Source organism: Ziziphus jujuba, chromosome 4 (genome assembly GCF_031755915.1).
Source record: "Ziziphus jujuba cultivar Dongzao chromosome 4, ASM3175591v1".
In the NCBI taxonomy this organism is placed as follows: domain Eukaryota; kingdom Viridiplantae; phylum Streptophyta; class Magnoliopsida; order Rosales; family Rhamnaceae; genus Ziziphus; species Ziziphus jujuba.
In genome coordinates, this window is record NC_083382.1 from 2119592 (window position 1) to 2146829 (window position 27238).

The 27238-nt window shown below is 34.2% G+C and overlaps 1 protein-coding gene across 1 annotated transcript in view; it reads right to left on the reverse strand.

Annotated features, from left to right (window-relative positions):
- Positions 1 to 8738: 8738 nt before the first annotated feature.
- The window catches only part of LOC112489204 (protein LEAD-SENSITIVE 1-like), a 53427-nt gene continuing 34927 nt past the window's right edge, over positions 8739 to 27238 (reverse strand). Inside the window, exon 5 of the mRNA XM_060816479.1 lies at positions 8739 to 8834. The gene's annotated coding sequence lies outside the window, so the exon portion shown is untranslated. The remainder of the gene's footprint in view (positions 8835 to 27238) is intronic.

Here is a 27238-nt window from a genome sequence, read left to right on the forward strand (position 1 = left end):
TAGTTTTTTTTTTTTGTTTTTTGCTCTCTGATTTTCCAACAGTGGTATCAGAGCTATTGGGTATTTCCAATTCTCGATGAGTTGGATATTCTGCCTTTTTTAATTCTTGGTGATTTGGTTTTCTTCAATTCTTGGTGAGTTGGGCATTTTCAATCCTTGGTGAGTTGGGTAATTTCGGTTCTTGGAGAATTTGGAAATTTTCAATTCTGGGTGAGTTTTTGATTAACAATCTTGGAAGAGAGATTTGGTGCTGGCCAATTCAAAGGATGTCTACGAAATTGGAGATTGAAGTCTTGAATGGAAAGGGAGACTTCTTGTTCTGGCATAAGAAGATGAGGGCTGTGCTGGTCCAGATAAAGGTGGCAAGGGCAATCGATGGATCATATGCAATAGATGTCGCCGAAGAAAAGAAGCTTGAAATTGATGAAATTGCAATGAGTACTATCATCCTTCATTTTTCGGACAATGTGTTGAGGTAGGTAGATGATGTGAGTACTACTTCATAGATGTGGCAGAAACTTGAACAGCTTTACTTGGTGAGATCTTTACCTGACAGAATTCTTTTATTAGAACAATTTTTTGGTTTCAAAATGGATACCACTAAGGACTTAGATGCTAACCTTGATTCTTTTAATCGCTTAACACTGAGTCTTGCAAACTGTAGTGTTGTTTTTGATGATGAACATCATGCTGTGATATTATTAAACTCCTTGCCTGAGACTTATAGAGAAGTGAAGAATGCCATTAAGTATGGCAAAGACTCTTTGTCCTTATAAACAGTAGTGAGTGCCCTCAGGTCCCAAGACTTGGAATTGAAATCTGAGTCTAAAAGTGAAGGACTTACAGTAAGAGGTAGGAGCACCACTCGAAGCTGGGGTCACAATGACCATAGGAGTAAATCTAGAGAACATCCTAGATCTAAATCTAGGACAAGAGGCAGGAGGTGTTATTACTATAAAAGAGAGGGATATTTTATTAAAAATTGTTTTAAGAAAAGGAAAGATGAAAAAGAAAAAGGCCAAGAAACAGATGACTTGGCAATGGCTTATACTAGTTTGGAGCCTACAGAGGTTTTGGTTGTATCTTCCAATCAAGACAAATCTGAATGGGTGTTAGATTCAGGTTGTTCCTTTTCATATGTGTCTTGATTTATGTTGTTTCCACTCTTATTCTAAGTGTGATGGTGGGCAAGTCCTTCGAGGAAACAACCGGTCATGTCAAGTAGTTGGCATTGGAAATGTGCAACTACAACTATTAAATGGTACCATTAAGACTCTTACTTCAGTTAGACATGTCCTTGATTTAAAGAGGAATTTAATTTCTCTTAGCATGTTAGATGAATCTGGTTTTTCTTGTAAAACTGAAAATGGTATTTTGAAAGTGACTAAGGGTTCTCTTGTTGTTATGAAAGGTGTGAAAAAGAATGGTTTGTATGTTTTTTTCGGTAAAACAGTGACTAATTTTAGTAATGCTTCTGTTAGTTCATCAACTGATAAAACTATTTTGTGGCATAATAGATTGGGTCACATTAGTGAAAAAGGTTTGTACTACTTGAATAAACAGAATGTGTTTGGTAAGAACATAGTCAGCAAGCTAGAATTTTAGGAAAATTATATTTTGGGAAAACAACATAGGCTTAGCTTTAACTTAAGTACAAGTAGAGCTAAATCTATGTTAGAATATGTGCATGCTGATTTGTGGGGCCCTGCCAAGGCACAAACACAAAGTGGTGATAGGTATTTTTTATCAATAATTGATGATTTTTCTGGAAAAGTTTGGGTTTACTTGCTGAAAACCAAAGACGAAGCATTTACTAGGTTTAAAGAATGGAAATTGCTTGTTGAAAATCAAACCAATAAACCTGTAAAAGCCTTGAGAACCGATAATGGTCTAGAATTTTGTAATAGAAAATTTGATAATTTCTGTAAGTCTCATAGTATATTAAGACATAGAACTGTTAAGCACACACCACAGCAAAATGGTATGGTTGGAAGGATGAATAGGACTTTGCTTGATAAGTTTAGATGTATGCTTGTTTCATCTGGTTTACCTAAATTGTTTTGGGATGAGGCTGTTATGACAGCTATGCAATTGGTAAATTTATCACCATCTACTGTTTTAAATTTTAAATCCCCTGAACATGTGTGGCTTGATAAGAAGCCTGATTATAGCAAGCTTAGAATATTTGGCTATGCTATATATGTACATCAAGCTGAGGGAAAACTTCAACCTAGGAGTATAAAATGTGTTTTCTTAGGTTGTCCTCTAGGTGTTAAAGGCTACAGATTTTGGGATAAAGAAAGTCAGGGTTATAAAGTCATTATAAGTAGAGATGTGATATTTGATGAAACTTTTATACCTTGTAAAGTTACTAATAGTGTAGGAAATGAGATGAGTAACAAGCTGGAAACAAGGAGTTTTGATTTACTTCCTGAGATGGAAAGTTAAGAGGATGAAAATCTAAGTGATAAGCCATATGATGAAGCTGTCCCTGAACCTGCAAGTGTTGATGAACCAGAAAAGCATACACCTGCCCAATTATATGAAGAGTCAGAAGATGAACAACCAAAGCAGAAATCCTCGAGTCCAAGACAGAACAATATAGCTTCACCAGGATACTTGCTGACCTGAGATAAAGCAAAAAGGCAAATGAAGCCTAATAGAAAGTACAGATATACAGATTTCATAGCTTTTGCCTTGGTGGTATTTCAAGATCTTATAGATAATGAGCCAAGAAGTTATTTGAAAGCTGTGAAATCAAAGGAAGTTGTAAATTGGAAAGAAGCTATGGTTGAAGAAATGGAATCTTTACATAAAAATGAGACTTGGAAGTTGGTACCAGCACCTGCAAACCAGAAAATTGTAGATTGCAAATGGATCTACAAAGTCAAGGAAGGAATGACAGAGTCTGAACCAGTGAGATTTAAAGCCAGATTGGTGGCTAAGGGGTTTACTCAAGTTGAAGGCATAGACTACAATGAAATTTTCTCACTGGTTGTTAAGTATACAGCCATAAGGGTCATGTTGGCTTTGGTAACTCAGTTTGATTGGGAGTTAGAATAGATGGATGTTAAGACTACATTTCTTCATGGAGACCAAGACAGTGGTATAAAAAGTTTGATTCATTTGTGGTAAAAGTTTGTTTTGTGAGAAGTAATTTTGACAGTTGTTTATATTTTAAGGACGCTATGATAGACAAAGCAGTATATCTTTTATTATATGTGGATGATATGCTACTGGCAGGTCCAAATGGTAAACTTGTACGTTTTGTGAAGAATTTACTCAAGTCTAAGTTTGAAATGAAGGACCTTGGACAAGCCAAGAAAATTTTGGGAATAGAAATTGTGAGAAACAGATCGAGATATGAGATGAAGCTGCTGCAATCTTCCTACATTCAGAAAGTGGTGTCCAGATTTTCTATGGAAGGTGCAAAACCAGCAAAGGTTCCACTTGGTGGACATTTCAAGCTGTCTAGTGAGCAATGTCTAGCTGCAGAGCAAGAGAAGAAGGATATGGTGGCTGTACCATATTCAATGCAGTGGGATTTGTGATGTATGTGATGATCTGCACTAGGCTAGATTTAGCTCATGCCATTAGTGTCTTGAGTAGATAAATGGCTAATCCTGGCCGAGATCATTGGGAGGCAATGAAATGGCTTCTATGATATTTGAAGCACACAATGAGTGAAGGTTTGATTTATAAAGGAAATTCAAGTGAAGTTGAGTTAATTGGGTATTTGGATTTTGACTATATTGGTGACAGGGACAGAAGGAGATCTATATCTTCTTATATGTTCACTTTGGGTGGAAATTGTATAAGTTGGAAGTCCCAGCTGCAACCTATGGTGGCTTTATCGGCAACTGAATTTGAGTATATGGCAGCAACAGAGGCTGCAAAAGAAGCGATCTGGCTTAAGGGCTTGTTAAAAGAACTTAAAGCTCTAAATCAAGAGGTTGTTTTATACTCAGATAGTCAAAGTGCTATTCACTTGTGTAAAAATCCAGTTTTTCATGAGAGGTCTAAACATATTCAAGTCAAGTATCACTTTGTCCAAGATATGACAGCTCAACAGGTGATTAAGTTGAAGAAAATTCCTACTGAGCTCAATCCTTCTAATATGGGTACAAAGATGCTTATTAGGCTGATTTGGTGATGGTTGTTTTTGCTGGGATGGTGATGAGTTTCTGCTAATTTTGAATTTGAGGATTAGGTGGAGATATGTGAAGTTTTAATCCTCAAATTCTACTTGTAATGCTGTTGTGCTGCTGTGATATGCTACTGAGGTCTGGTGCAGAATCTGGTTTAAAGCTTCGAATGGTCAAAATGGTGCACTTCATTAATCTGGAAATAAAGAGTGAAAACAAAGTCACTTTACTCTTATTTTAACAACTAACAGAACGGCTATGTGTTCTAATGTCCTTGGTGCTGTCGTTAAGTTGAACTACATCATTTTGAAGAAACATTCTTTATAAATAGCTTTCTTCTTCACCAAAAAGGCGAAGTGCGGGAAAACCAATTTCTGGAAGTTGTAGAGAGCGAGAAAATTCTTGAAAATTGAGCTTTTCTTCTGAGTGTTCTTTATTGTTAGGTTTTGTGGTTCTTGGTGAGAGTTCTAAGTGAACAAAAGTGAAGAACAAGAAGAAAAGAGGTGTAACTGGGAATTGGGTTCAAGTATGTGTATCTGTGTGGATTCATCATTGTAGTTTCAATCTGTAAACAATAGTTTATCAGTAAGATAGCAGAAGCTCTCATTGAAGCAACGAGGACGTAGGCAATCTTGGCCGAACCTTGCTAAATCTTGTTGTTGTTTGTGTTACTTAGTTTTTTTTTTTTTTTGCTCTCTGATTTTCCAACATATATATATATATAGTAAGCTCAAATTTGGACTTTATCGTAAGAATTAACATCAAAATTTTATTTTTTAGCTTTTAGATCATATGGTTGAGATTTAAAATTATATTTATTAATTATTAGATCAAAATTTTATTTTTCAGCTTCAAAATCATATGGTTGAAATTTATAATTATATTTATTAATTATTAGATTCCAATAGACAGGATAATATTATATTGTCTTGATGGGTTCTTAACTCATTGTATATCAATTTGTCATCAAGCCACTTAGACAAATTTTCTATCAAAATCTCTCTTATCAGTTTTTGAATTTTTTTAAAAGTGATTTAAATATATATTTAAGATTTATATAAATTTAGTAAAATAGGGACAAAATAAACTATGTTAGAATTTATATAGGTTCTAATAAAACTATGTTAGAATTTAAATAGGTTCTAATATATTTTTAAATTTCAATCTTTAAAAAAATTTAAAAGCTAATAAAAAAAAGTTCTGAAAAACCCTCTGATGAAAAATCCATAAAAAACTGACCGGCTATATATATATATATATATATATATATATGTAATGTATGCAGTGAATCCACCTCCTATAATTTTAACATATATTTAACAAATAATATCATGTAGAAATAAAAAGAAGAAGAAGATCACCATGATGGGCGTACAAGTAGCCCCTCCATGTGTAGATGTGATCACCATGCTGCAGTTGCCTCCTTTCTGTCTTGTTGGAAAGCACTCTCCGGATTTGGAACGTCCAAAATTTTAATAGTTAGATTAAAACAAAACTTAAACGATAGAATTGATTAAAAAAAAGAAAAAGAAAAGAAAAGAAAAGTTCAATCATATGTATTATGGAGACCAGGCACAGAGAAAATTACTCTATTGTATACAGCCCAGTATGAAAATCTGAAGCCTGCTAGGGCCCAGACCAGTGGACGAGAATTAGACCACCACATACGCAATTCCAAACAAATATAAGCACATGTCAGAGCTATTAAAACCACTTTCAAGAAAAAGCGTATGACACGTGGGAAGTCCAAATAATGAGAAGCCAATGTATCAACTTTAGCAAATCTATCAACTTCAACTTGAATAAAATTAGGATGAGCTCCGCCATCAAGAGCCAATCTACAAGCACTGGATATACCAAGACCTGCAGCTATGAGATCAGTAAAGCTAGGAGGCATGTTTTCGAGAACAGAAAAAAACACAAAAGCAACAATGCAGAAGGATGCTGCTGACTCATTCCTGCTCACGTCCATGCTAGTGAACAGTATCGGCCCTGTTTTGCAATATATTGCAAAGTCATAACTGTTTTTTATGCAAAGGTGGTAGTTAACAAATCTATTTCTGAGAAGGAAAAAAGCATGGTGTATGACATTTTCATAATTTGGATCGGCACGGGTAATCGTACAGGTATTCCATCCAGGTTTGAGGAGGAAGAGAACTGGACTAACACCATATTCAAAGAGATAGAGATCATGATCTCCACCTGAAAGAAAACAATCTAGACAGGAAGAGACCACACCATGACTACGCGGTTGATTACCGCAGTTTTGACATGCACGACGATTTGAGCTTAATCCCCCTTGAGTGAAGTGGATCACGTTTCCATCATCGAAATATATCCCTATCAGTATAATTTATTTATATATACTATTAAAAAAAAAAAAAGAAAAAGAAAAGGAAAAAAAAGGAAGTTTGTGAAACCACAAAAAGACTGTCAAGCATTAAGAGGAATGAAGAAGAAAGAAGAAAGAAGAAGAAGATCACCGTGATGGGCTTCTTCTCTCCATCTCCATGTGTATATGTGAGACCCAGGCTCCATTTCATTCCTAGGGAATTTGTTCCAAAGCACCCGTCGCATGTTGCTCCAGTCCCCTCGCATTCTGTTCCACATCCAAACCACTTCTCTCATCTTGCAATTGGGGGGTTTCTCTTATCCTCTTCAAAATTTGTAGTGTTTTGGGAAATGGGAATTATTTGAATTCAAGTTCATCCCCCAGATATTGAATTGCAGAAGAGAGTCAAATGAATCGGGAAAGTTTAGGTTTGTGGGAGTCATGTAACTGTATATATTAAATTAGGTGCATAGAGTCAATACTGGGTTTTGTCCGTGCCGTAGAAATGATTTGTTGAGAAATTAAATAATTTATTGTAAATCCATTTCTTAACTCTTAAACAGATCAGCATAATAAAACAACAAAAAAATACAAGAGAAATGTCTATGTGGGGATAGCCTATCGCAATGTTAACACTTCTTCTCCATGTAGAAGATTTTGGACGTTTTTAATAAGGTCTCTAATGATATATATATATATATATATATATCTATATAAAAGGAATTTATAAGAGGAATTGCAAGTGATAATATTTCTGGCGATGATTTGCTTAATATAATACTATTTATTTTGTATCACGTCAAGCACGCCAAATATCATTGCTAATATTTTTCTACTAATCCACTATACAATATTATATATTTGATGCAACACCTCACAAACTAATATGTATATGTTTAATTGTTACGCATATATAGGAGAGACAAAGAGAGCTAATGTTCATTCAAAGTTAGAGTATAAAAAATAACAATAATATTAAAGTTATTAAAATATTATCAAATGATATGATAGATGATATATTAATATTTAATTGATTTATTTTTTTAATTTATCTATATATTTAAAAATTTACTTTTATATTTATTTATATGAATATACTATCAATAATTTTTTAATATGTATTATTTAATAAATCAATTTAATAAATATTTTAATAATCGTTGCAGTATTAAAAAAACAATATGTTTAAACATACCTAATATCACAATGACATGTTTATATGTAATTCGTCTAATTTTTTTAATTGAATTTTTTTTTCTTTTATTGTTAAAGAAATCCTGCAAGCAATCTTGCACAATCATGAATGATAAGCACTAGACTAATGGGGTAAAATGAAAGCAAGAAAAGTCCAAATTAAGTAAGAATATGATAAAGCGCTATGATGAGGCTAAAATCAACATGTTGATGTGGCTCTAGATTGAGCTAAATTAATTTGGACAATTGCTTGATCATGAGCTAACTTAAAAACAAATTTTTTTTTTTCAATTTCTTATTATATTTTACTTTACAATCCTCTTTTTAAGTGGTAATACAATTTTTGTGCATTTTATGTTGAGAATGCAACGTACTCTAATATATTTCAAGTCTTTCCAAATTTGTAGGGAGGGGGAATGACTTATCAATTCTCATCAATTTAGTTTGTTTTTCAAACTGTATCTGCTTTTCTCATTGCTTCTTATTTCATGGGATTTCAATGTCGTTTGTTTTCACAAATCTGAGAAAATATTTTATCTTAGACAACTACTGCAAAAATTCTAGAACTTGTCTTTAACATGCAACTAATGTATCAATGATCTTTCATTAATTAAGAACTCAACCAATAACCGTTGTCAATCTTATAAATCATAAATTTAGCTACGCATTTACTTATCTTAATCCTCACTTAAAACCTGAAAATCTCTGTCCTTCCAAAATGAATCAACACAACTATCACAAAAGTTACCAACTCTCCAAAGTGCGGCCAATTTCTCAACAGAAACTTTACAAGCATTCCCACAATATTTGGTATCAGAAATAAATCTCAAGATGGAGCCAGAAAGCCTTGCAATATATTGCAAAGTCCTCACAGTTGTTGAAAAGGTTGTGGGCACCAAAACCATCATGCTTTCGGAGGAAACGAGCACGGTGCAGGACGTCTTCTGTTGGACTGGTAGAGGCAAGGGTACAGGTACCCCCTTGAGTTTTGGCTATAGAGAAAGCAAGATTAACACCATATTTATACAGATACAATTCCCCTCCATCAAGAAAGCCATTTATGCTGGAAGACTCCACACGACATTCCGTTGATTGGCCACCACCACTAATAGGGTCTTCTCCTCCATCGAGGTGAATCACCTCTCCATCACCCACATATATCCCTGAATATCAAAGTTGACTTGATAAGAAAAACTTATTATATATACATAAACAGAAGGCCAAATAAGCTACTCACATGAATTTTTAAACTCAATAAGGATTAACCTTTAACACAGATGAAATGAATTCTCTAGGTGTGTTATGATTGATAAAAAAAGAAAAAGAAAAATGAACACTTTGTTTGAAACACATGTTTGACACACTCTTTGGAGGAAAGAAACGAGGAAGAAGAATATCACCATGATGGGCAAATGCATACCATCGGCTCCGCCTCCATGTGAAGATGTGATCCTCAGGCTTCGGTTGCTCCTTCTGTGTCTTATTAGAAAGCAGCCTGTGGATATTAAATTATAATATGTAAACTATTAGATCAATATTTATTAATAGTTTAATTAATTTATAAATAAATAACAATGCAAAAAACTACATTAATTAAAATTTAAATATATATATATGTATTAACTCAATCATATGGAGAGCAAAGCCAGAAAATTACTATTCCAAATACTGCCCAGTAGAAAAGTATGATACATGCTAGAGTCCAGATCACAGGAAGAGTTTGAGACCACAGACTTAATAGCAAACAAAAAAAGGCAAAAGCAAACATTGGTATTCTTAAAAACAGGTCAATTAAGAATTCAATACGGCCCAAACCACCAGAAGCCAATATCTCATCAACCACTGGCAAACTCTCTGCTTCAATGTTGATAACCTTAGGACGAGCTCCGATGTCAGAAGCCAATCTACAAACATAGTAAACGCCAAGACATCTGGCTGCCAGACCAGTAAAAGTAGCAGGGGCGAGTTGCACTAGGGAAAGAAAGACAGTAGTAGTAACAGCCAAGAAAAATGTTGTTTGCCAACTTCTGCTGAAAACAATGCTGTCTACTACAAGCAATCCTGTTTTGCAGCACATTGCAAAGTCTTCATCGTTGTTTATGAAGCGGTAGTAGTCACTGTAGGCGCCATTGTTGAGAAGGAAGGCCGCACAGTCCTGAACAACTTGAGGTGGATCAGCAGAGGCAAGGGTGGAAGTATGTTCCAGGAATTTGGTGAGGAAGAGAGCTGGATTGACACCATATTCAAAGAGATAGACATCTCCACCAGAAAGAAAATCTTCTATGGATGAAGTGACCACAACATGACAATCAAAGTGGATCACGTTCTCATCACTGATATATATCCCTGGGATCTCATATAAGCAGGCAAATAATATCCCATGAATAGTGTTTATATGCTATACATACAGATTCCAATCATATGAAGAAAATAAAATAAAATAAAAAAGACCTCTATAGTATCTTTAGAAGAAGAAATGGGACAAGTGCCCAAAAATCACCATGATAAGATTTTGTATCGCCTCCCTTCCATGTGTAGATGTGATCTCCAGGCTCCAGTTTCCTCCAGAGTTTATTTGAAGCACCCTCTGAATCTTCATCCATAGCTGTCCTCTCATCTTATACTTTGGGAATTCTCCCTGATGGCTCTTCAAAATTGTGTTTGGAGAATGGATATAGTTGAATTCAACCACAGATAACATAACAAACTACCAATACTGAACAACTAAAATTGATTTGGAGGAGGCAAATGAATTGCAGAGTCGCTTTCTTCAAAGCCGGTTTAATGATACTAAGCAGATGGATGTTTTTCTTATTTTTAATTATTATTATTATTATTTTTATTGGGGTGAAGAAAGATGGGTATTTAGCTAGTTATTGATACCATTCCTAAGTTCTTATATTCGTGATTTGTGACCTAAAGACAATTTCCATTGCAAGTCCTGTTTAACCTAGTGGTAAAAAATCATTGTTTAAGAAAGCAATGATTCTAATTCAAATTTCTATCAAGATAATTTATAAAGAAATCATATTAGCGCCAATTTTTCCGAGACAAAAACAATCAAAGAGTTCTTTTTGGTATGTTTTTTTATATCTTGTTCATTGTACAGATAAGTTGAATTTTAATATAGTTGCACGAAACCTTTTATCTTGAGCCAGAGAGAGAAAAGCTCCTTTGTAGCTCTCTGTAATTTTTTTTTTTTTAAATAATCATGTGGAAAATGGTTGGACTAGTAGGGGAATAACAATTAAAAATAGATTATAACAAATTTTTGACTAATCAATAAACTTTTGCAATTGTGGTTTTTGACTGCATGTATAGGTTGACTATTTTTAATTTGATAGTAACTTCTGACTTCGCCTCTCTTTCTAGTTCTCTCTTTGGATTTGAATTGATCAGTATCCATACAAAGGTGAACAGTATGTTGCAACATTTAGGTATGGTTTGGTAACTCGTAGATTATAAAAAAATCAATGGTAGTTATATTGAATAAAGCATCAGCTTTTACTGTTTTAAAAGAAAAATTAATAAAGTGTTTAATAACTTATATTAATAAAAATGCTATAAAATGTAAAAAGTTACAGATAAATGTTTAGTATTTTATAAAATTTAATTGCTGTGAATTTTATAATTATTAAAATGAATATAATATATATAAGTTTTTTTTAATACAAAAATACAATAATATGTGTATAATTATGTTATGATACTTATATACTTAAAAATAATATATAATATATGATTTTTGATTTTTTTTTCCAAGTCTTAATTTTAAAATAAAATACTTAACAAACAAAATTATTTGTTTACCAAGCACCTGAGTGGTAAAAAAAATCTTTTATAATTAATTTTAGAATTATCATAATTCTTACCAAATAAACCTTGGATATATTAATAAATGTATAATTGAACAAGATGTTAAAATTTCATGACATGTGATTTTATCATTAGATTCATTACGGTTTGGAAACAAAAATTTGAAATTCTACTAAAAATATAATACCAGTTTAAGGTGACTGTAAGAAAAGGCACGGCTATTTCATAATAAATACTTGCATACACTATCACTACGAAAATTTTAAGTTTATATGGTTAACATCCAAAATAACAAATATCATTCATTAAAAATTAAAACTCAACCAATAACACCATACAAATCCTACATATATCATAAATTAATCCACAAATTTTACTTGCTTTGATTCTCTTTCAGAATAGAAAAATCTTGTCTCCAAGATACATGAATTGAGGCATTATAGGAAAACGACCACGACGTCTCCAAGATGGCAATGTCTTAATTCGAACTTGATAAGCTTTCCCACAATGTGTAGGACCAGCAACAAATCTAAACATAGAGTAGATGAAATAAACCGTAGCTGCCACACCAATAGGATTGCTAGGCAGGAATGTAAACTTAAAAATGGTGATAGCATAAAACATGCCAAAGTAAGATTCTATTTGCCCATTCCAGCTAAGGTTAATAACTCTATTTCTTGAATGCAACCCTGTTTTGCAATATATTGCAAAGTCTTCGCAATTGTTGTTGAAAATGTTGTAGGCACCAGTTCCAAAACCTGTGTTCAGCTCCCGGCGGGAATGGTACATGATAGTCTCGGGTCGATCAGTAGAGCAAAGGGTACAAGTACCACCTAGAATTTTGGCTATAAAGAAAGCAAGACTAACACCATATTTATAGAGATAGACTTCATCACCATTAAGAAAACTATCCAGGCTGCAATATTCTACACGACTACTGGCGGCGGAGGTAGTGCTTATGGGAATGTCTGATGAATGGGATGAAGCTGAGATGGGTAAAATAGGGTCTACTCCACGAATGAGGTTGATCACTTCTCCGTCACTGTCACCGACATATATACCTGACCAAGTCACATGAATAGCAGGCAGAATAAGTTAACACCATGGTGGCCAATTCACCATGACATATATAATTTCATAAAGTTAGTATATGTTGATATAATCCCAATTGTGTAATTTTTTTACTATAAGAGAAGGAATTAGGACTATTATCGTATCATAAACACGATTTGCCATGAAGTGCAAGAGATTAAACTAACCTATAAGTGAAAACCTTCCTAAAATGCTGTTAAATTGATTATCACCCTTCCAAAAGCTTAAGTTGTTTGAATATACATATATGTCAGGACACATCCAATATTCCTCACAGAAACCTAGACAAGTCCTGATCCCATGGAAATTCTACCGGACCCTCTAATGAAAAATTTGGTAGCATCTCCTCAAAAGGTTGGACTTAGCATAAAATTCCTTACACAGAAAACACACTTCTAATAATATCTCTTTATTCCTCCCACCTTACTACAGTTCATTCCACAAGTTTGCAGCATTCCAAATAAACAAGGAATCAATGCAATATTAAATAAATAAATGTCCAATGTAGTACACAGAGAATAATACAAGATGGATGGAAAAGAAAGGAGAACTCCTCTGGAATTCAGTAACAAACCAAAACGTAGAGTGCATCCCTGACGATCATCCACTAACTTGGGTCTTGAGCATGCAATTCAATTAAGATCCTCCATGGGATTGATTCCATAATTCATACGTGCTCCTCTCAGAAATTGGACCTGTGGTATTCGAAATCTTGTGTCAGGACCCGTCCAGAATTCCTTCCCCGGAACCCTAGACAAGCCCTGATCCCAGGGAAACCCTACCGGACCCTCCAATGGAAAATCCGACAGAGCCTCCCCTAAGGGATTTACTTACCACAAATTACCTGCACTGAAAACACACTTCTAAAAACATCCCCTTATTCCTCCCACAAACTACAAATTGTTCCACAAATTTAAGCACTTCAAAATAAAACAACAGCAGCAACCCAGTGCATAAATAAAAGTACACGTCCAATACAGTATACAGAGCATTATACAACAAATGTGGAATTTATAAAATGACAGATAAAGAAATAATACAAGTTCAAGAGGAAAAAGGAAAGAAAAACTTCTTGAACCTTCGGCAACGAACTGAGACGTTGGGCTCGCCCCGGACAATCAACGTCTCCAACCTGGACCTAGGGGAACGGAATTTAAGAGTGTGAGATGCTAATCATCTCAGTGAGTGACCCTATCTACTGTACACCTTTAATAATAATAATATACCAAACAATTAAATAAATAAATAAATAAATAAACATTTGAAGTAATAATTTCTCTCAAAACCCTCACTATTCACTCCGTTTGAAATGTTCCCCTTTTTAAAACATTTTCACAAAACCCGATATTCGTACTTCCCGAAAACCAAGGAACCAAATAAATTAATAAACGACAAATAAACAAGTAAATACCCCAAATATAAATATTCTGTAATAAATTATAATAAATAATTTTTTTGAACACCTTTGGGGTTTTAAACTTTATTTACAATTTACACCGACGTACCACACCATATACCGGTGATGCCCTCCGATACCCAGCGTCCTGAGCACCGACTGGCGGGGGGGTTAAAGAGAGAAACCTGCAACGGTCACTTCGGCGTCCCGACAGTACCGCTGCTAAAACCATCAACCCGGCCAAGGAGGGGGGCGGCTGTGCACAACAATAACCTTGCCTGCCCACGGTCCAATGGCAACTCACGGGTGAAGTAATAACCGTGCCCTAAAGCACATAATAACCACGCACTACCACGTGTCCATACACCATACACCAGAACACCAATACTGTATGAGTGCGTCTAAAAATAAACATTATTAACCAACCGTACCGTTTTTCCAAAAACCACTGTGGGAAATACATTAAATTCTCACACTTATCATCCCACATATTTTTATTCAATAACCCAGTACGAAACATTGATAACAACAAACCATAACTTTCTTGAAGTACGAGGTTCAATAATAAAAATACCACGGGCAAAATTTATAAAATATAACCAAATATTTTCGTAAAATATTTAACCCAATTATGCCCGGAAAATCAAATCTAAAAACCACGTACAAATACTACCAAAATACACCTTGCTCATGCATAATAAATTAAACCACAATATAATTCATAATTAAATCACACCACATGAGCATAATTGAAATACCAATTTAAACATAATTAATTGACCAAAAACGATATAAAATCCAGACACAATCAATTACTGAAAATACTTGCTTATGTGTAATAAATACCGTTTAATCACAATATAATAATAATCGGGAATTTCTAATGACCCAAAATTTCATTTAACACCAATGGGTAAATATATATATATATATATAAAATAATATTTTTCCCGATTATATTTAAAATACACCACATGAGCACAAATTACAGATATAAAATTAATACCACATAAATACAATTAATTACTCCAAAAATATTTTTAAAGGTGGGTCACTCACCTGGAGCACGCAATTAATCCAAGATCAACCACGGGATCAATTTCACGACTCACCGGTGCTCCTAGAACAAAATTCACAGACAGTCAAATAAATTAATATTTTAATCGGGTAAATAATACCCGGTACCTGGGGGTCAAAACACAAACGTTAACCAAAATGGTCGAATGATATACCGAATCGAAGCTTGAGCGACGAGGATTACCAATCCGGTCTCCATCGACCCCAATTCTGCCGGAGGTGGCCGGAATTTGGCCGGAAAGCTTCGGCCGGTTTTGATCATGAGGGATCTTTCAAACGGTGGGGATTTTGGGCAATCTAACCCCGGAAATGGACTCAGAGGGGTTGAAAATAGTGGGATAGAGGTATGGGACGGGCTGGGTTGGTCGGAAACGGCGAGAATCGTCGGAAAAATTTCACCTCGCCGCCGCGACTTCGCCGGCCTGATCTGGGAGCGTCCAGCGGCGGCTGGCCGGGAAATTTGGTGGCCGAGGTCGCAAGGTGGTGGGCTTGGACGGTGGCCAGCGCGTGTACTGTATGGGTGGCCGAAAAAAGTGCAGCAAGGAGAGAGAGAGGGACGGCCGGTGGGAGAAAAAACTGTGTTTTTTTTTTTTGTGTTTTGGTGCTCGGGGAAGAAGAAGGAAAAAAAAGAAAAAAAGAAAAGAAAAAGAAAAAAAAAGAAATGGTGTTTTCCCACGTGGGGAAAAGAAAAGAAAAAGAAAAAGAAAAGGGAAAATAAGACAAATAAATTCAAATTAATTAAATAAAAATATTATTATTTAAAATAATAATAAAAATAATTTGATTTTTAAACATGGTTGACATGTGGCTTCTCAACATGGTGACACATGGTCACCTTCATTAAGTCACATATGGCACATCGTTACGCGTTTAAAAATAATAATAAAATAATACAGTATTTGAAAAACTCTACAGGTACATAACTTTCAAACCACATGTCCAAATCGGACATGCCGCTAGTCTACGGACTCGTATCGACGAGCACTTCACAACCATGCATGAGTTAAAACTCAACCTTGCATGAATAAAAAGTCAACTCCGGCACCCCTTAGACAATTTGGACCTCAACTTGTTTTGCTCAAGACTTCCAAACCGTAGCTCCGTATTCAACGTGCTACTAGTCTACGAACTCGTGCCAACGTATACTTCGTAACGGTACCTCAGTCAACCTAGAATTCCAATCGAGTCAAAAAGTCAACTTTTGACCCCTTGGTCAAAGGTCAACGGTCAACCTCGATCAATGTGCACGGATTCCGGTGCGATTTGGGACGGGATGTTACATCTTGCCCAAAAGGTTTCGAATCTAATGTCCACAAATCTCATGATCCGTTGAGAATTAAAGGAAAAGTACCTTGGATTCGGATTCAGAGAGATCAAATTAGTGGGAAAAGGTAGGTGAGATCACCGAGAACTCACCATCGGTGGCTTGTCCGGTGGCCACTAACCTTGGTTTTTGGTAGAGAGATAGATCGGAGAATGGATAAGCCAATGGGACTGACAGTGTCGAAAATCGATGGCTAATTTAGGAGAAATTGCTGGTGAAAAGAAACAGGTCACTTGCTGAAAAACGACGGATCTGGGCCCATTGTCAGTGAGTTTGCCATGAAACTGGGGTGGTTGGCCAAAAATGAAGGGGTGATGGTGGTGGTCAGGTGCATGTACGAGGTGGGTGGCCTGAAATAGGTCGATCGGGGGTGGCCGATGGCGTCTCTCTCACCTCTTTCTCTCTCTTCTCCCTCCTCTCACATACTTATATATATTTAAATTAATTACCTACTCCTAATTGATTCTCTCAAATCAATTCTATGCTCTAAATGATATGTAGATTTCTTATTCAATAAAGTTCAAAATTACATAATATTCCTACACTAACTATAGAGGTTTCTCATGCAATTGTGAACACAAATGAAATAGAGACAGTCAATTACTCAAATTATATGTATAGATAAAAACAGGTATTTTTTTTTCTTTTATATTTTTGACCCACTTCTTTTTAGTAATGGAAAGAGAAATGAAAGGAAGATGTTACAATAGAGATTGTAAAAAAATGCCGTTCAGAGCCTAGTATTCAACCGAGCTATATATATTGTATAGGACATAACAAACATAGAAAATATCAGCAAAGCAAATTTTCCTATTGACAATTTTTTTTTTCAATTGCTACAGAAATCACAAGAAGCAACCTTGCATAAACATGAAAAATAAGCACTAGTTAAAGAAATAAAAAGAAAAAGAACAAGCAAATTAACAAAGAATGTATTTCTTTGCCAAAGTATGTAATGCTAATCTTAGTTGTCCTCTGAATTTAATGACTAACAATTTAGGATGGTCAACTTACTAAGCCACAATATTCAAACAACTAAAGTGGATTCTTAGGGCCCTATTTGGTTTGTGACAAATTAATTGGAAAAAGTTGAGACGAAAGTGGTTTCATCAAAATATATAGATGTTTCTTTTCACATGTTATCGGGAATTAGTTTGACATATTTATTTAAATGGCAGTCTTACCATCCTTTTAAACATTTCCAACTATTAACAAAGACTAGAGGAAATAATAATTCTGTGGAAACTATTTCTTAATAAATGGATTTCTTAAAACTTTATCATGTTCAAGTACTTGAGTTAGATAAAAGATAATGATATACAAGTAAAAGAATTGGGTTTTTAGTGTCAAAATAAAATCAAAATAATAATAATAAAAAAATACCATAATTATAACATAAAAAGAAAGAAATATGGAGATAAAGAAGATCATTACTGTGATGGGCATTGGTACTGCATGAGTTGTGCCCCCATGTGTAGATGTGATCTCCAGGCTTCAGCTGCTTTTTATGTATCTTATTTGAAAACAATCTCTGGATATTGAACGTTTAATGTTTTAATAAGTAAATATATTTCATAAATAAAAAAGAGAGTAAATTCATCATATATTGTTATTCTATTATGTGTTTTATTTTGAAGAAATGTATATTTGTTCCCTTTTGTTGGTAGTCCACTTCCATATTTTACCATAAACAATACTTATATGAAAAAAAAAAAAAAAAAACTTATAGTAAGGCCTTATTTGACATTGTTTTTGCTTTTTCCAATAGTGCTTGCTACAAATCTATTTTCCATTGGCTTTTGTTAAAAGCTCATGGAAGCTTTGGAAGCCTCAAATATTTTTGAAAAATTGTCTAAACATTTTTATAAGTAATTTTTGAGCTTTAAAAGCCAGAAGTAGCTTCTCAAAAGTTGTAACAAACAAGACTTAAGTATCACTAAATTTATTTACCAAATATTTATTTTATTTTTATAATAATAATAATAATAATGCTGAAAATATTACTCCTTGTAATATTGCTGAGTAGAAAAATATGATCCATGCTAGAATCCAGACTGCTCGAGGAGTCTCAGACCGCAGTTGAAGAGGCTGAGACCACATTAGTACACTTGATAGCAACTGAGTATTGAAATCAGCCATCAGTAGTACTATGAACAGGTCAACTAAGGATTGAAAAGGTCTGAAGCCAAAAGCAGCAGAAGACAATTTCTCGTCAACATCAGGCAAGTTCTTTACTCTATCCACTTTAATAACATTAGGACGGGCTCTGATATCAGAGCCAAATCTATAAATACAGTATAAGCCAAAACATGTAGCTGCCACACCAGTGAACGTAGCAGCTGTGAGTTGCTGCAGAGAAAGAAAGAATGTGACAGTAACAGCCAAGAAAAATACTGCAGTTTGCCAACTTCTGCTAAAATTTATGTTATCTATAACGACCAAGCCTGTTTTGCAATACATTGCAAAGTCTAGTCATTGCTAGTAAGGAAACTAAGTGCACGGTCCAGCACAACGTCAGGCCGGTCAGCAAGGGCAAGAGTTGTACCTCCTCCGAGTTTGGTGAGGATGAGAGCTGGATTAACACCATATTCAAAGAGATAGAGATGATCTGCACCAGAACGGAAACAATCTATGCAGCAACAGACCACACCATGAACACTTGATTAATCACGGTCTCTGCATTTTGGACATGTACAATGATGACCGTCTGACCTTGCTCCTGGTCGACCTTGAGTGAAGTGGATCACGTTTTCAGCATCCAAATATATTCCTGAAGTCATATATATCAGGAAAATTATTAAGTAAATTTCATGGTGGTGAAGAACTCAGATTCTTATTTGTAAGTGTTGAAATACCGCTGATCCCAAAAGCTTAAGCTTATGGACTCCCTCAAATGTAAGCCTGTCTTTTTTGGGCTTTTCTCTGGGTCTTTACATTTATGTTTTTTTATTTTGGATAGAGTTGTTGAGTTTTGAACTCAGGACTTCTTGGATCTTTAGTTCTGATACTATGTTGAAATACCACTGATTCCAAATGCTTAAGTTTATGGAAGGTGGACTTTCATTTGATTTATATTTTTCTCTAAGAGTAAGGAAGAAAAAAAAAAATGTCTGTGAAGCACAAAAGTACTGTCAGGCTACCATGTTCTTTTGTATTGGCTCGTGTCCATGTGTAGATGTGATCTCCAGTCTGCAGGTTTTCCTTCCTGGTTTCCTTGAGAAGCACCTTACAGATCATGTTCTGCAGTTCACTCATCTTACAACTGGGATCTATTTCTCTCTCTGTTCTTCAAATTTGTGTTTTAGGAAATGGGAAATTGAATTCGACCACACCATGCCAGCGATGCAATGCCAATATTGAATACCCTGACAACACAGGGATTGGACTGTAATGCAGAAAGGATTGGATTGGCTGACAGAAGGGTAAGTCCATATTTCTATATTCTTAAACAAATAATTATGACAGCAAATAATAAGGGAAAAGATGCTACCTAATATTCTATGTCAGCAAGTCAGTGTCGCTTTTCTCCATAAAGTTAGTCAACAAGGGCAGCATATGTATATCAATGCTATTGCTACGAGTTTTCTCGTCCTTAAAATTATGAGTGTACATGTTTATTTAATTTGCTTTGAATAACCAACGATCATCTTACAGTGGGATATGTTATTCTCTCTCTCTCTCTCTCTCTCTCTGTTCTTCAAAATTTTGTTTTAGGAAATGGGAAATTGAATTCAACACCCCTAGAGATGCGGTTTGGATTGTAATGGAGAAAGGATTTTTTTTTTTTTTTTTCTTTTTGGTAAATGTAATGGAGAAAGGATTGGCTGACAGAGGGGCAAGTCCCTATTATTAAACAAATAGTTATGGCATGGCATCAAACAATAACGGAAAAGATGCTATCCTAGTACCTATTATTTTACGTTTGTCAGTCTGTTAGCGTCCCTTATCTCAATGAAATTAGTCAACAACGGCAGCGCGTCACTGATAGGAATTTTTCTACTCCTCAAACTTAATGAGTGTGTGCATATTTATTTTACTGTGTATAACCAAATAACAGAACCGACAGAGAAAGAGCAGGCCTAATGTTCATCCAAAAACTGGGCTATAAAAATAACAATGCTTCCAAAACATCTGTCATATACTAATTATACTATTATACTGAGTATACCTAAATGAGTATATACACTAATTAATATTAATAAAGGATATATAATGTATAGATACTAAGATATAATAAAAGAAGTATATAATGAGTTTATAATATAAAAGTCTATAGACTAATATATATATATATATTAATATATTTAATAAATATTAAAAAAAGAAAAAGAAAACATATCTTGTTTAATTGTGTTGCCTGTTGTCGTTTCCTGCAAAATTGGAATCCAAGACAGCAAAGCACTTATAGTAATCGGCAGAGCAAAAAACACACAAAGAAAAACTGACAAAAGCTACCTTGTAGTTTTAATTTTTTTATTTATTTTTTAATAATTATCCTTGTGGTTTGATATTTTTCAGATACTTCTCTTTAAGTTTTCCTTTTCTTTCAAATTATTATTTTATAATATACAATATATAATTTAATAAAAAATTAACAAGTAGAAAGACAAGAATGCCTTTTTAATTCAAAGACACCATTTCCTACATGAAACACAAATAAAATAGTGGAAACTCATTGCCAAAATATCACCATTGCCCAAAGAGCATAGCGTATTTAGTATTTATCAAAACAATTTATATCCATGGCAAACCAATCTCTTCGACTTCTTCATTCTTCTTTAGATTAAAAAGGTTGTGGAAGACAACCCATTGATGCAGACTTTAAGCTTTGATTGTTGGTTTATATTTTTTTTTAAACCCACGGTCACATGTATATATATATATATATATACACGTTTAGCAAGGAGGCAAGAACAAACAGTTTAAAACAAAGAAAGCCATATATAAGAACATTAATAGAAAACAAAAAAATTTATATTCGTTACATCAACACGCCTGATTTTTCTTATTTACCGGATAAAAGATTTACAAATTTTCAAAGTGCTAAAAACAAGAGTAACAATTGGATTCGTTGAGTGAGTTATATGGAACCTTCAATTAATTGAGAGAAAGAAAGTGGCAGAAAAATATTTGGGTTGGAGTTCTTATAATTACGTTCAGTTCAAGTCTATGTTTATTGCATGAGGGTTGCCTTCCCATCAGATTCTCGTCCATAGTTTTGATCGTTTGGTGACAATGTTTTAAAAACCTAAGGAAATTTGTTTTGGTAAACTTTTAGTTACGTGGATGTTTGTCTTTTACTTATTAATTTTAAATGAAATTGTTTATTCTATGTTAAAAAATTATCAGCCAGAAGCAAGAGTCGTACCGCCTCCAAGTTTGGCTAGGAAGAGAGATGGATTAACACCATATTCAAAGAGATACAGATGACCTCCAACAGAAAGGAAACAATCTATGCAGGAAGAGACCACACCATGAAAACTTGATTGATCACGGTCACCACATTTTGGACATGTACTATGATCATCTGACCTTGATCTCTCGTCGACCTTGAGGAAAGTGGATCACGTTTTCGTCATCCAAATATATCGCTGGAGTCATACATATCAGGCAAAGTAAGTAAATCCCATGGTGGTGAGCAAAAGTTCGTGAAGCACAAAGTTAAAATATGTCTGCCATGCATTCGAAAGTAATCGAGAAAGAAGAAGAAGATCAACATGGTATTTTGTATCGGCTCATGTCAATTTGTAGATGTTGATCCCCAGGCTGCAGTTTCTCCTTCTTGATTTCGTTCAAAAGCACCCTCCAGGTCTTGTTCAAGAGTCCACCCATCTTAAAAATTATTATTTAAATCTCATTTATCAATTCGTTAATATTTAATTTTAATTGTTAAAGATTATAATTATATTTTTAATAGTATTATTTAATTATAAAATATTAATTTTTAACTTTTATATAGTTTTAAACTATAAAATTTAATTAAAAAATACTAATAAATAAAATTATTTTAATAAATCTTAAAAAATTTTAAAATGATTAATGTAATTTTTCAAATCTAAAAAGTTTAAATATAATTATCTAAGAGAGTAAAAAATGCAAACAAAAGCTTATATATATATATATATATATATATTTTTTTTTTTACAAATCATTTAATTTATAAGCTATCCATATTTTCATGGACATAAATATGAATGTTCAATAACTAAAACTATCCCCTTTATCACATAAACTTATAATGGATGGAAAAACCAAATCAATGGGCTGCAAGCCCAAAAGTCATTTATTATTCTTTGTTGTTATGTATATATTTTTTATTATATGCCTGCAAGATATAAACTATATTATTTATTTTCCCATCTTGTCTTGCCATTGCCGTCTGCTGATTTATTTTCTCTCTCGTTACCATCCGGTTGATTGTCTCACCACCAATTTTATGATGCCATTGGAAAACAAAAATAACATGGTTGCTTCCAAAGGCTGCCTAAAATTTTATCCATTTTTTTAACAAATAAATAAATAAAATAACTTTTTTCATTGAAAAAAAACTTAAAAATATACTTAAAGAGTTAAGAGTAATATTTGCCTATTTTAATTTAAAAATTATTAAAAATTTTACTGTCATGTTTCAAAAGTGTATCTTCCTACCTTTATTTTATTTTTGTATTTTTTAATGATACCAAAAAGATGAGAGTGTATATATACATATATTTTTTTGTTTTGGTAAATAAAGGAGATGGGTCTGGTGCTAACTAACGTTTGCACTTGTTATTGGTACCATTCCTATGTCCCTTTATTTATAATTTTTAACCTGAAAGATAATTTCTGTACATTGCAAACTCCTGTTTAACCTAGTTGTAAAAAATCCTGGTAAAAGAATAAATTTTAAGTGAGTATTTAGAAGTGTTAAAAGTATTATAGCATGTAATTTTAAATAATTTTTGTTTAATAAAACTGATTGTTTTTGTCCTTTATATTTATTAATTATTTATTTATAATATTAATAGAAAAAAATTAACCTATTTTATAGGTTCAGGGTGCCCAAAATCGCAGGACGGGCCTTGTTTAGAATAAATACTTGCAAACCATGTCACTACAAAATTTTAAGTTTATATTGTTTAACATCCAAAACATCAATATCATTCATTAAAAATAAAATTCAATCAATGACCTATATAAATCCTACATAAATCATAAATTAATCCATGATTTTACTTGCTTTGATTCTCTTTCAGAATATCAAAATCTTGCTCCAAGACTCATGAATTGAGGCACTACCGGAAAACGACCAAGACGTCTCCAAGTTGGCAATATCTGAAGTCCAACTTGATAAGCTTTCCGACAATGTGTAGCATCAGCAACAAATCTAAAGTTAGATCGTAGATGAAACAAACCCTAGCTACCACACCACTAGGATTGCTGGTTAGGAATGTAATTATGAAAATGATGATAGCACAAAACACACCAAAGTAAGATGCTATCTGCCCATTCCTATGAAGGTTAATAATTCTATTTCTCGAACACAACCCTGTTTCGCAATATATTGCAAAGTCTTCGCAATTGTTGTTGAAAAGGCTGTAGGCACCAGTTCCGAAACCACTATTCAGCTCCCGGCGGGAATGGTACATGACAGTTTCGGGCCGATCAGTAGAGCCAAAGGTACACATACAACCTCAAAATTCGGCGATAAAGAAAGTGACACTAACACCATATTTATAGAGATAGAGTTCATCACCGTCAAGAAAACTATCTAGGCAGCAATATTCTACACGAGTTTTCTTTACTTGATTACTGACGGCAGAGGTAGTGCTTATGGGAATGTCTGATGAATGGGATGGAGCTGAGCTAGGTAAAATAGGGTCTCCCACAGGAAGCTGAGCAGTCTTACCCTCCTTATGAACATCTGCAAGTACTAATAAAGACTAAAAAGAAATAATTATTATGTGGAAACTATTTCTCAGTAAATGGATTCCTTAAAACATTATCATGGTTCAAGTACATGAGTTAGGTAAAAGATAATGATATATAGCTAAAATAATTGGGTTTTGGTTGTAAAAAAAAATCACAGTACTAAAGAAAAAAATACACATAAGTTAGAATCCATGTTAAGTACCATAATTTTAATGTAAGAAAAAAGAAATATGGAGACAAAGAAGATCATCACCATGATGGGCATAGGTACTGCAGGAGTTCACCTTCATGTGTAGATGTGATCTTTAGGCTTCAGCTGCTTTTTATGTATCTTGTTCGAAATCAGCCTTTGAATATTGAACGTCTAATGCTTTAGTATGTAATTTTATTTCATAAAAAAAAAAAGAGAGCAAATTTCATCATATATAATTTTTCAATTTTGTGTTTAGTTTTGAAGAAATGAATATTTGTTCACTCTTGTTAATAGTCCACTTACATAATTTACTATAAATAATACCTTATAAGATATTAAAAAAAAAAAAAACACTTATAATAACCTCTCATTTGGTATGGTTTTTGCTTCTCCAAAAATGCTTGCTAAAAATTTATTTTTATTGGCTTTAAAAGCTCTTAGAAGCCTTGAGGTATGGAATATTTTGAAAATATTATCCAAATATTTTTAGAAGCAATTGTTGAGCTTTAAAAGTCAGAAGTAGCTACTTACAAGCGTTGCCAAACTGGATTTAAAGTATCACTAAATTTAAGGACTTAAATATCACTAAATTTATTTACCAAATATTTGCTTTGTTTCTACATAAATAATGATAATAATAATAATAATGCTGAAAATATTACCTTTTGTAATTTTGCCTGGTAGAAAAGTATGATACATGGTAGAATCCAGACCACTCCAGGTGTCTCGGACAGCAGTTGAAGAGGCTCAGACCACATTCGCACTGTTAATAGCAACTGAAAATTGACATGAGTCATCAGCAATACTATGACCAGGTCGATTAAGGATTGAATAGGTCTGAAGCCAGACGCAGCAGAAGAGAAGTTCTTATCATCAACATCAGGCAATGTCTCTACTTGATCCACTTTAATAACATTAAGACGGGCTCCGATGTCAGAACGAAAACCATAAATACAGTATAATCCAGAACGTGTAGCTGCCACACCAGTAAAAGTTGCAGCTGTGCTTTGCTGCAGAAGAAGAAAGAAAGTGATAGAAACAGCCAAGAAAAATGCTGCAGCTTGCCAACTTCTTCTGAAATTTATGTTATCTATTACTAGCAAGCTTGTTTTGCAACACACTGCAAAGTCTTTGCCATTGTTTATGGAACGGTAGTGGCTACTCGAGTCACTGCTATTAATTAGTAGGAAACTAGATGCACGGTTCTGCACAACTTCAGCTGTATCAGAAGGCGCAAGAGTGCACCTCCTGCGAGTTTGGTGAGGATGACAGCTGGATTAACACCATATTCAAAGAGATACAGATGATCTCCTCAAGAAAGGAAACAATCTATGCAGGAAGAGACCGCACCATGAAAACTTGATTGATCATGGTCACAGCAATTTGGACATGTATTATGATGATCGTCTGGCCCTGCTACTCGTCGACCTTGCGTGAAGTGGATCACCTTTTTTTTATCCAAAAATATTCCTGAAGTCATATATTAGGAAAATTATTAACTAAATTTCATGGCGGTGAAGAACTCAGATTCTCATTCATAAGAAAGAAAAAAATAAAAATAAAAAAAGATTGCGAAGCAAAAAAGTACAGTCATGCATGAATTGAAACGAAGAGGAGAAGAAGAGGAAGGTTACCATGGTCTTTTGTATTGGCTCGTGTCCATGTGTAGATATGACCTCCAGGCTGCAGGTTTTCCCTCTCGATGTCAAACGTAACTAGATTTTGTTGGATAATATGCAAAAACGTATTATTATAATAATTATTATTTTATTTTTTAACATATTTCTCACCTTACAATTCCATAAACTGAGTACAAGATATAGAGATAAAAAAAAGCTATATTTGGAAGCTATTCTTTGTCTGTTAATATTTACGGCTACGATTATGTTTGACCTTTGAGTACTCAAGGGATTCCTAAATCTTAAATTTCCATAGCTGGCTAATTGAGGGACTCACGCCAACAGATTTCTGTAAGCACTGTCCTGATCTTGTTCCGCAGTTCACTCCTCTTACAACTGGGAAATGTTTCTCTCTCTGCTCAAATTTGTTTTTTAGGAAATGGGAAATTGAATTCAACCACACTAGAGATGCAATGCCAATGTTGAATACCCTGACAATGCAGGGTTTGGACTGTAACGCAGAAAGGATTGGATTGGTTGACAGAAGGGTAAGTCCATATTTCTATGTTCTTAAACAAATAATCATGACAGCAAATAATAAGGGAAAAGATGCTACCTATGTCGGCAAGTCAGTGTCACTTATCTCCATCAAATTAGTCAACAAGGGCAGCATATGTATAGCAATCGTATTGCGAGGAGTTTTCTAGTCCTCAAAATTATGAGTGTACATGTCAGGACCCGTCCAGAATTCCTTCCCCGGAACCCTAGACAGCCCTGATCCCAGGGAAATACCACCGAACCTTCCAACGGAAAATCCGGTAGCACCTCCCCTAAGGGATTTACTTACCACAAATTTACCTGCACTGAAAACACACTTCAAAAATATCCCCTTATTCCTCCCACAAACTACAAATTGGTTCCACAAATTGCAGTACTTAAAAAAAAATAAATACGGTAATCCAGTGCAAAATAAATACAACAAGCAATAAAAGAATAACAGGGTACTGCCGAACTAAAACAGCGAGGAAGATCAAGTCCGCTCCGAGTGAACACCGACAACCTGGTACCTAGAGGAACGGAATTTAAGAGTGTGAGATGCTAATCATCTCAGTGAGCGACCCTACTACTATACCATATAT